Genomic DNA, 10,000 nt, shown 5'->3' with positions numbered 1-10,000 from the left:
TTCTACAATTACCAAATTTACGCAGATCTGTCCTTGAGAGATTACAACGTCACAACCCTTGCCTTTAGACAGAACAGTCCCCTTCTACTTCTGCTATGTACACAACTTGGAAGGAATCACAAACACTGTAAAACATGCTTCTCCTGAAATGATCTGGTCGTTGGAATGGTGTACACCTACAGCACATGCACATATACAGACACGTACATGCACGACTGCCCTCAAAAACACACAACAACACCCCCCCCCTACTCACTAGGTACTCCTGAGACCAGCCGCAGGGGCCTCAGTACTCTGAAGGCTCGGAGAGCTTTGACGTCCAGACCTCCAGGCTTCCCCTGGTACATGGTGGGTCGACGCCACCTCCCCAGTGGCTTTATGGGTCATCGTCTCCAGGACGACACTGAACAGCCTGGAACACATCGTCATCGGCTGAGTTAGATGTCCTACAGTATAACACATCATCATCATCATCGCCTTCATCCCCACCTGAGTTAGATGTCCTACAGTATAACACATCATCATCATCATCGCCTTCATCCCCACCTGAGTTAGATGTCCTACAGTATAACACATCATCATCATCATCGCCTTCATCCCCACCTGAGTTAGATGGTCTACAGTATAACACATCATCATCATCATCATCGCCTTCATCCCCACCTGAGTTAGATGTCCTACAGTATAACACATCATCATCATCATCATGCCTTCATCCCCACCTGAGTTAGATGTCCTACAGTATAACACATCATCATCATCATCGCCTTCATCCCCACCTGAGTTAGATGTCCTACAGTATAACACATCATCATCATCATCGCCTTCATCCCCACCTGAGTTAGATGGTCTACAGTATAACACATCATCATCATCATCATCGCCTTCATCCCCACCTGAGTTAGATGTCCTACAGTATAACACATCATCATCATCATCATCGCCTTCATCCCCACCTGAGTTAGATGTCCTACAGTATAACACATCATCATCATCATCGCCTTCATCCCCACCTGAGTTAGATGTCCTACAGTATAACACATCATCATCATCATCGCCTTCATCCCCACCTGAGTTAGATGTCCTACAGTATAACACATCATCATCATCATCGCCTTCATCCCCACCTGAGTTAGATGTCCTACAGTATAACACATCATCATCATCATCGCCTTCATCCCCACCTGAGTTAGATGTATTTTGTATTTTATTATTATTTCCCCTCTATTTAACCAGGTAGGTTGGTTGAGAACAAGTTCTCATTTACAACTGTGACCTGGTCAAGAATAAAGCAAAACAGTGCGACACAAACAACAACAAAGAGTTACGCATGGAATAAACAAACGTACGGTCAATAACACAATAGAAAAAAAGTCTATATACAGTGTGTGCAAATATAGTGAGATTAGGGAGGTAAGGCAATAAATAGGCCATAGTGGCGAAATAATTACAATTTAGCAATTAAACACTGGAGTGATAGATGTACAGAAGATGAATGTGCAAGTAGAGATACTGGGGTGCAAAAGAGCAAAAATATTAAAATAACAGTATGGGGATGAGGTAGTTGGATGGGCTATTTACAGATGGGCTATGTACAGGTGCAGTGATCTGTGAGCTGCTCTGACAGCTGGTGATTAAAGTTAGTGAGGGAGATATGAGTCTCCAGCTTCAGTGATTTTTGCAATTCGTTCCAGTCATTGGCACCAGAGAACTGGAAGGAAAGGCGGCCAAAGCAGGAACTGGTTTTGGGGATGACCAGTGAGATATACCTGCTGGAGCGCGTGCTACGGGTGGGTGCTGCTACGGTGACCAGTGAGCTGAGATAAGGCGGGGCTTTACCTAGCAAAGACTTATAGATGACCTGGAGCCAGTGGGTTTGGCGACGACTATGAAGGGAGGGCAAGTATAGCCTGGTAGTCAAGTATAGCCTGGTAGTCAAGTATAGTCTGGTAGTGAAGTATAGCCTGGTAGTCAAGTATAGCCTGGTGGTCAAGTATAGCCTGGTGGGCAAGTATAGCCTGGTACTATAGCCTGGTAGTCAAGTATAGCCTGGTAGTCAAGTATAGCCTGGTAGTCAAGTATAGTCTGGTAGTATAGCCTGGTAGTCAAGTATAGCCTGGTAGTCAAGTATAGCCTGGTAGTATAGCCTGGTAGTCAAGTATAGCCTGGTAGTCAAGTATAGCCTGGTATTCAAGTATAGTCTGGTAGTATAGCCTGGTAGTCAAGTATAGTCTGGTAGTATAGCCTGGTGGTCAAGTATAGCCTGGTAGTCAAGCATAGCCTGGTAGTCAAGTATAGCCTGGTAGTCAAGTATAGCCTGTATAGCCTGGTAGTCAAGCATAGCCTGGTAGTCAAGTATAGTCTGGTGGTCAAGTATAGCCTGGTAGTCAAGTATAGCCTGGTAGTCAAGTATAGCCTGGTAGTATAGCCTGGTAGTATAGCCTGGTAGTATAGCCTGGTAGTCAAGTATAGCCTGGTAGTCAAGTATAGCCTGGTAGTATAGCCTGGTGATCAAGTATAGCCTGGTAGTCAAGTATAGCCTGGTAGTATAGTCTGGTAGTCAAGTATAGTCTGGTGGTCAAGTATAGTCTGGTGGTCAAGTATAGCCTGGTAGTATAGCCTGGTAGTCAAGTATAGCCTGGTAGTATAGCCTGGTAGTATAGTCTGTTGGTCAAGTATAGCCTGGTAGTATAGCCTGGTTGTATAGCCTGGTAGTATAGCCTGGTAGTATAGCCTGGTAGTATAGCCTGGTAGTCAAGTATAGCCTGGTAGTCAAGTATAGCCTGGTAGTCAAGTTTAGCCTGGTAGTCAAGTATAGCCTGGTAGTCAAGTACAGCCTGGTGGTCAAGTATAGCCTGGTAGTCAAGTATAGCCTGGTAGTCAAGTTTAGCCTGGTAGTCAAGTATAGCCTGGTAGTCAAGTATAGTCTGGTAGTATAGCCTGGTAGTCAAGTATAGCCTGGTAGTCAAGTATAGCCTGGTAGTATAGCCTGGTAGTCAAGTATAGCCTGGTAGTCAAGTATAGCCTGGTAGTCAAGTATAGCCTGGTATTCAAGTATAGTCTGGTAGTATAGCCTGGTAGTCAAGTATAGTCTGGTAGTATAGCCTGGTGGTCAAGTATAGCCTGGTAGTCAAGCATAGCCTGGTAGTCAAGTATAGCCTGGTAGTCAAGTATAGCCTGTATAGCCTGGTAGTCAAGCATAGCCTGGTAGTCAAGTATAGTCTGGTGGTCAAGTATAGCCTGGTAGTCAAGTATAGCCTGGTAGTCAAGTATAGCCTGGTAGTATAGCCTGGTAGTATAGCCTGGTAGTATAGCCTGGTAGTATAGCCTGGTAGTCAAGTATAGCCTGGTAGTCAAGTATAGCCTGGTAGTATAGCCTGGTAGTCAAGTATAGCCTGGTAGTCAAGTATAGCCTGGTAGTATAGTCTGGTAGTCAAGTATAGTCTGGTGGTCAGGTATAGTCTGGTGGTCAAGTATAGCCTGGTAGTATAGCCTGGTAGTCAAGTATAGCCTGGTAGTATAGCCTGGTAGTATAGTCTGTTGGTCAAGTATAGCCTGGTAGTATAGCCTGGTTGTATAGCCTGGTAGTATAGCCTGGTAGTATAGCCTGGTAGTATAGCCTGGTAGTCAAGTATAGCCTGGTAGTCAAGTATAGCCTGGTAGTCAAGTTTAGCCTGGTAGTCAAGTATAGCCTGGTAGTCAAGTACAGCCTGGTGGTCAAGTATAGCCTGGTAGTCAAGTATAGCCTGGTAGTCAAGTTTAGCCTGGTAGTCAAGTATAGCCTGGTAGTCAAGTATAGCCTGGTAGTCAAGTTTAGCCTGGTAGTCAAGTATAGCCTGGTAGTCAAGTACAGCCTGGTGGTCAAGTATAGCCTGGTAGTCAAGTCAGCTTGTGCTTTTGCCGACACCTTGACATGACACACATCAATGGCTTGTCAACAATGGAGGACTTGTCAACCCCAGACTGAGATCAGGATAGCCTGCTTCATAGGGCCGTATTGTACAATGGTATTTTTATTTGTTATTGCTTTGTTGTTGTGCTCTATAGTGTTTCTGCAATTGCAGACTGATTCCCATCAACATGTATCCACTAAGGAGCTTTAAACCCGCTGATAGACAAAGAGAGAGAGAGAGAGCGAGAGGGAGGAGAAGAGATAGTGAGAGAGCAAGAGAGAGAGAGAGAGAGAGAAAGTGAGAGAGGGAGGAGAGGAAAGCCAAGGGAGTCTGGGTCGGATTAAGAGACAAACAGGGACAGGGGAGGGAGAAAGAGAGGCAGTGAGATGGGAGAGAAAGGGAGGGGGAGAGGGAGAGGGAAACTGAGATAAAGAGAAGGGGAGTGAGGGAGTGAGGGAGAGAAGAGAAGAGAGCGAAAGGGGAGGGGGGTGAGGGGTTTGTGTGCCAGAGACTACCAGATCATTCTAGATCCAGATTAACCATAAGCAGGAGAGAGAGCAAAGGGAAGAGATGGAGGAGAGGAGGGGGGTTGGAGGAGAGGAGCAGAGATGTAGGGATGGAGGAGAGGAAAGATGGAGAGGAGGAGAGATGGAAGGATGGAGGAGAGGAGGAGAGATGGAGGAGAGGAGCAGAGATGTAGGGATGGAGAGAGGAGCAGAGATGTAGGGATGGAGGAGAGGAGCAGAGATGTAGGGATGGAGGAGAGGAAAGATGGAGAGGAGGAGAGATGGAAGGATGGAGGAGAGGAGGAGAGATGGAGGAGAGGAGCAGAGATGGAGGGATGGAGGAGAGGAAAGATGGAGAGGAGGAGAGATGGAAGGATGGACGAGAGGAGCAGAGAAGGAGGAGAGGAGCAGAGATGGAGGGATGGAGGGTTGAAGAAAAGAAGGAAAGATGAGGGATGGAAGAGAGATACATGGGGAAGTCAACCCCGATGATATTCTATGTGATAATGACAGAGGGAAATAGCGAGAAGAGATGAAGTGAATAAATAAACAAGGAACAGTTGAGACATAGAAGAGAGATGGAGAGGAGAGATGGAGGAGAGGAGGAGAGATGGAAGGATGGAGGAGAGGAGGAGAGATGGAAGGATGGAGGAGAGGAGGAGAGATGGAAGGATGGAGGAGAGGAGGAGAGATGGAGAGGAGAGATGGAGGAGAGGAGGGAGATGGAAGGATGGAGGAGAGGAGGAGAGATGGAGATGAGAGATGGAGGAGAGGAGGAGAGATGGAAGGATGGAGGAGAGGAGAGGAGGAGAGATGGAGAGGAGAGATGGAGGAGACATTGAGGAGAGATAGAACGTGGGGGAAAGGGGGAAAGGGGGAGAAGACAACTTTAAGAGTTAGTGGACAATTCTAACAATAGGAGTTGGAGCAGGTAAAATGAACATTCTGTTTTACCCGACGATGACAATGACAAAGTCCAACAAGTTCCATCCGTTACGGATGTAGGAGCTGGGATGCATCACTAAGCCATAAGCCAAGATCTTCAGAAAGGTCTCAATGGTGAAGATAATCAGAAACACATATTCCACTTGTTCCTGGAGAAAGAAGAGACAAAAAAAAACAATACAATATCAGACGTTATATCTGTGAATTCAAAACGGACATCATTTCCACCAGGCAGGCATGAATAACACAAACATACAAACATTTTTTTTTTTTTTAAGTATGATGAGAGAGTATGCTAAATTACTCAAAAGGTAAAAAGTGAAATGCCAGTTGTCTTTCTGTTCCAATTGATCAAATCCGACTCAAAAAGGACCAGTCTATGAGAGAGGCTTTGTGAGAGATCCGACTCAATGGACCAGTCTATGGACTACAGAATGTGTTTGGTATTAGAGGAGAGGACTGTAGAATGTGTTTGGTATTAGAGGACTGTAGAATGTGTTTGGTATTAGAGGACTGTAGAATGTGTTTGGTATTAGAGGACTGTAGAATGTGTTTGGTATTAGAGGACTGTAGAATGTGTTTGGTATTAGAGGACTGTAGAATGTGTTTGGTATTAGAGGACTGTTGAATGTGTTTGGTATTAGAGGGAGAGGACTGTAGAATGTGTTTTGGTATTAGAGGACTGTAGAATGTGTTTGGTATTAGAGGACTGTAGAATGTGTTTGGTATTAGAGGACTGTAGAATGTGTTTGGTATTAGAGGACTGTAGAATGTGTTTGGTATTAGAGGACTGTAGAATGTGTTTGGTATTAGAGGACTGTAGAATGTGTTTGGTATTAGAGGACTGTAGAATGTGTTTGGTATTAGAGGACTGTAGAATGTGTTTGGTATTAGAGGAGAGGACTGTAGAATGTGTTTGGTATTAGAGGAGAGGACTGTAGAATGTGTTTGGTATTAGAGGAGAGGACTGTAGAATGTGCTTGGTATTAGAGGACTGTAGAATGTGTTTGGTATTAGAGGAGAGGACTGTAGAATGTGTTTGGTATTAGAGGACTGTAGAATGTGTTTGGTATTAGAGGACTGTAGAATGTGTTTGGTATTAGAGGACTGTAGAATGTGTTTGGTATTAGAGGACTGTAGAATGTGTTTGGTATTAGAGGACTGTAGAATGTGTTTGGTATTAGAGGACTGTAGAATGTGTTTGGTATTAGAGGAGAGGACTGTAGAATGTGTTTGGTATTAGAGGACTGTAGAATGTGTTTGGTATTAGAGGAGAGGACTGTAGAATGTGTTTGGTATTAGAGGACTGTAGAATGTGTTTGGTATTAGAGGACTGTAGAATGTGTTTGGTATTAGAGGACTGTAGAATGTGTTTGGTATTAGAGGACTGTAGAATGTGTTTGGTATTAGAGGACTGTAGAATGTGTTTGGTATTAGAGGAGACTGTAGAATGTGTTTGGTATTAGAGGAGGACTGTAGAATGTGTTTGGTATTAGAGGACTGTAGAATGTGTTTGGTATTAAGAGGAGAGGACTGTAGAATGTGTTTGGTATTAGAGGAGAGGCTGTAGAATGTGTTTGGTATTAGAGGACTGTAGGAATGTGTTTGGTATTAGAGGACTGTAGAATGTGTTTGGTATTAGAGGACTGTAGAATGTGTTTGGTATTAGAGGACTGTAGAATGTGTTTGGTATTAGAGGAGAGGACTGTAGAATGTGTTTGGTATTAGAGGAGAGGACTGTAGAATGTGTTTGGTATTAGAGGAGAGGACTGTAGAATGTGTTTGGTATTAGAGGAGAGGACTGTAGAATGTGTTTGGTATTAGAGGACTGTAGAATGTGTTTGGTATTAGAGGGAGAGGACTGTAGAATGTGTTTGGTATTAGAGGACTGTAGAATGTGTTTGGTATTAGAGGGACTGTAGAATGTGTTTGGTATTAGAGGACTGTAGAATGTGTTTGGTATTAGAGGACTGTAGAATGTGTTTGGTATTAGAGGACTGTAGAATGTGTTTGGTATTAGAGGACTGTAGAATGTGTTTGGTATTAGAGGACTGTAGAATGTGTTTGGTATTAGAGGAGGGGACTGTAGAATGTGTTTGGTATTAGAGGAGAGAGACTGTAGAATGTGTTTGGTATTAGAGGAGAGGACTGTAGAATGTGTTTGGTATTAGAGGAGACTGTAGAATGTGTTTGGTATTAGAGGAGCTGTAGAATGTGTTTGGTATTAGAGGACTGTAGAATGTGTTTGGTATTAGAGGACTGTAGAATGTGTTTGGTATTAGAGGACTGTAGAATGTGTTTGGTATTAGAGGACTGTAGAATGTGTTTGGTATTAGAGGACTGTAGAATGTGTTTGGTATTAGAGGAGAGGACTGTAGAATGTGTTTGGTATTAGAGGACTGTAGAATGTGTTTGGTATTAGAGGAGGGACTGTAGAATGTGTTTGGTATTAGAGAAGGACTGTAGAATGTGTTTGGTATTAGAGGAGAGGACTGTAGAATGTGTTTGGTATTAGAGGAGAGGACTGTAGAATGTGTTTGGTATTAGAGGACTGTAGAATGTGTTTGGTATTAGAGAGACTGTAGAATGTGTTTGGTATTAGAGGACTGTAGAATGTGTTTGGTATTAGAGGACTGTAGAATGTGTTTGGTATTAGGAAGGACTGTAGAATGTGTTTGGTATTAGAGGACTGTAGAATGTGTTTGGTATTAGAGGAGAGGACTGTAGAATGTGTTTGGTATTAGAGGAGACTGTAGAATGTGTTTGGTATTAGAGGAGAGGACTGTAGAATGTGTTTGGTATTAGAGGACTGTGGAATGTGTTTGGTATTAGGAAAGAGGACTGTAGAATGTGTTTGGTATTAGAGGACTGTAGAATGTGTTTGGTATTAGAGGAGGACTGTAGAATGTGTTTGGTATTAGAGGACTGTAGAATGTGTTTGGTATTAGAGGAGAGTGACTGTAGAATGTGTTTGGTATTAGAGGAGAGGACTGTAGAATGTGTTTGGTATTAGAGGAGAGGACTGTAGAATGTGTTTGGTATTAGAGGAGACTGTAGAATGTGTTTGGTATTAGAGGACTGTAGAATGTGTTTGGTATTAGAGTGAGAGGACTGTAGAATGTGTTTGGTATTAGAGGACTGTAGAATGTGTTTGGTATTAGAGGAACTGTAGAATGTGTTTGGTATTAGAGGACTGTAGAATGTGTGTTTGGTATTAGAGGACTGTAGAATGTGTCTGGTATTAGAGGACTGTAGAATGTGTTTGGTATTAGAGGACTGTAGAATGTGTTTGGTATTAGAGGACTGTAGAATGTGTTTGGTATTAGAGGAGAGACTGTAGAATGTGTTTGGTATTAGAGGACTGTAGAATGTGTTTGGTATTAGAGGAGAGGACTGTAGAATGTGTTTGGTATTAGAGGACTGTAGAATGTGTTTGGTATTAGAGGACTGTAGAATGTGTTGGTATTAGAGGACTGTAGGAATGTGTTTGGTATTAGAGGAGAGGACTGTAGAATGTGTTTGGTATTAGAGGACTGTAGAATGTGTTTGGTATTAGAGGAGAGGACTGTAGAATGTGTTTGGTATTAGAGGACTGTAGAATGTGTTTGGTATTAGAGGACTGTAGGAATGTGTTTGGTATTAGAGGACTGTAGAATGTGTTTGGTATTAGAGGACTGTAGAATGTGTTTGGTATTGAGAGGACTGTGAATGTGTTTGATATTAGAGGAGAGGGACTGTAGAATGTGTTTTATGGTATAGAGGAGAGACTGTAGAATGTGTTTGGTATTAGAGGAGAGGACTGTAGAATGTGTTTGGTATTAGAGGAGAGGACTGTAGAATGTGTTTGGTATTAGAGGAAGGACTGTAGAATGTAGTTTGGTATTAGAGGGAGAGGACTGTAGAATGTGCTTGGTATTAGAGGACTGTAGAATGTGTTTCGGGTATTAGAGGACGTGTAGAATGTGTTTTGGTATTAGGAGACTGTAAATGTAAGTTTGGTAGAGGACTGTGGGAATGTGTTTGCCATTAGGAGGACTGGTAGAATGTGTTTTGGTATTAGCAGGAGAGGACTGTAGAATGTGTTTTGGTAATAGAGAGACTGTGGAATGTGTTTTTTATATCAAAGTAGAGTCAGAATGTGTTTGGTATTAGAGGAGAGGACTGTAGAATGTGTTTGGGTATTAGAGGAGAGGACTGTGGTGAATGTGTTTGGTATTAGAGGACTGTAGAATGTGTTTGGTATTAGAAGGACTTAGGAATGTGTTTGGTATTAGAGACTGTGGGAAAATGTGTTTGTATTAGAGGACTGTAGAATGTGTTTTGGTATTAGAGGACTGTAGAAATGTGTTTATTATTAGAAGGACCAGAATGTGTTTGGTATTACAGGCTGTAAAATGTGTTTGGTATCATAGAGGGACTGTGGAATGTGGTCTGGCATGCAGGGTATTAGAGGACTGTAGAATGTGTTTGGTATGAGGACTGTAGAATGTGTTTGGTATTGAGGAGAGGACTGTAGAATGTGTTTGGTATAGAGGAGAGGACTGGTGTTGAATGTGTTTGGTAATAGAGGACTGTAGAAACGTGTTTGGTATTAGAGGAGTATACTGTGCAGAATGTGTTTTGGTATTAGAGGACTGTAGAATGTGTTGGTATTAG

The 10,000-nt window shown here is 42.8% G+C and overlaps 1 pseudogene; it reads right to left on the bottom strand.

Moving 5' to 3' along the window:
- LOC123736414 (voltage-dependent L-type calcium channel subunit alpha-1D-like) overlaps window positions 1-5,493 on the bottom strand; it is a 12,103-nt pseudogene extending 6,610 nt beyond the window's left edge.
- Between the last annotated feature and the right edge of the window lie 4,507 nt (window positions 5,494-10,000).

Source organism: Salmo salar, unplaced genomic scaffold (assembly GCF_905237065.1).
Source record: "Salmo salar unplaced genomic scaffold, Ssal_v3.1, whole genome shotgun sequence".
NCBI lineage: Eukaryota > Metazoa > Chordata > Actinopteri > Salmoniformes > Salmonidae > Salmo > Salmo salar.
Note: the sequence above shows the minus strand (reverse complement) of the source record. Positions and strands in the feature narration are given on the sequence as shown.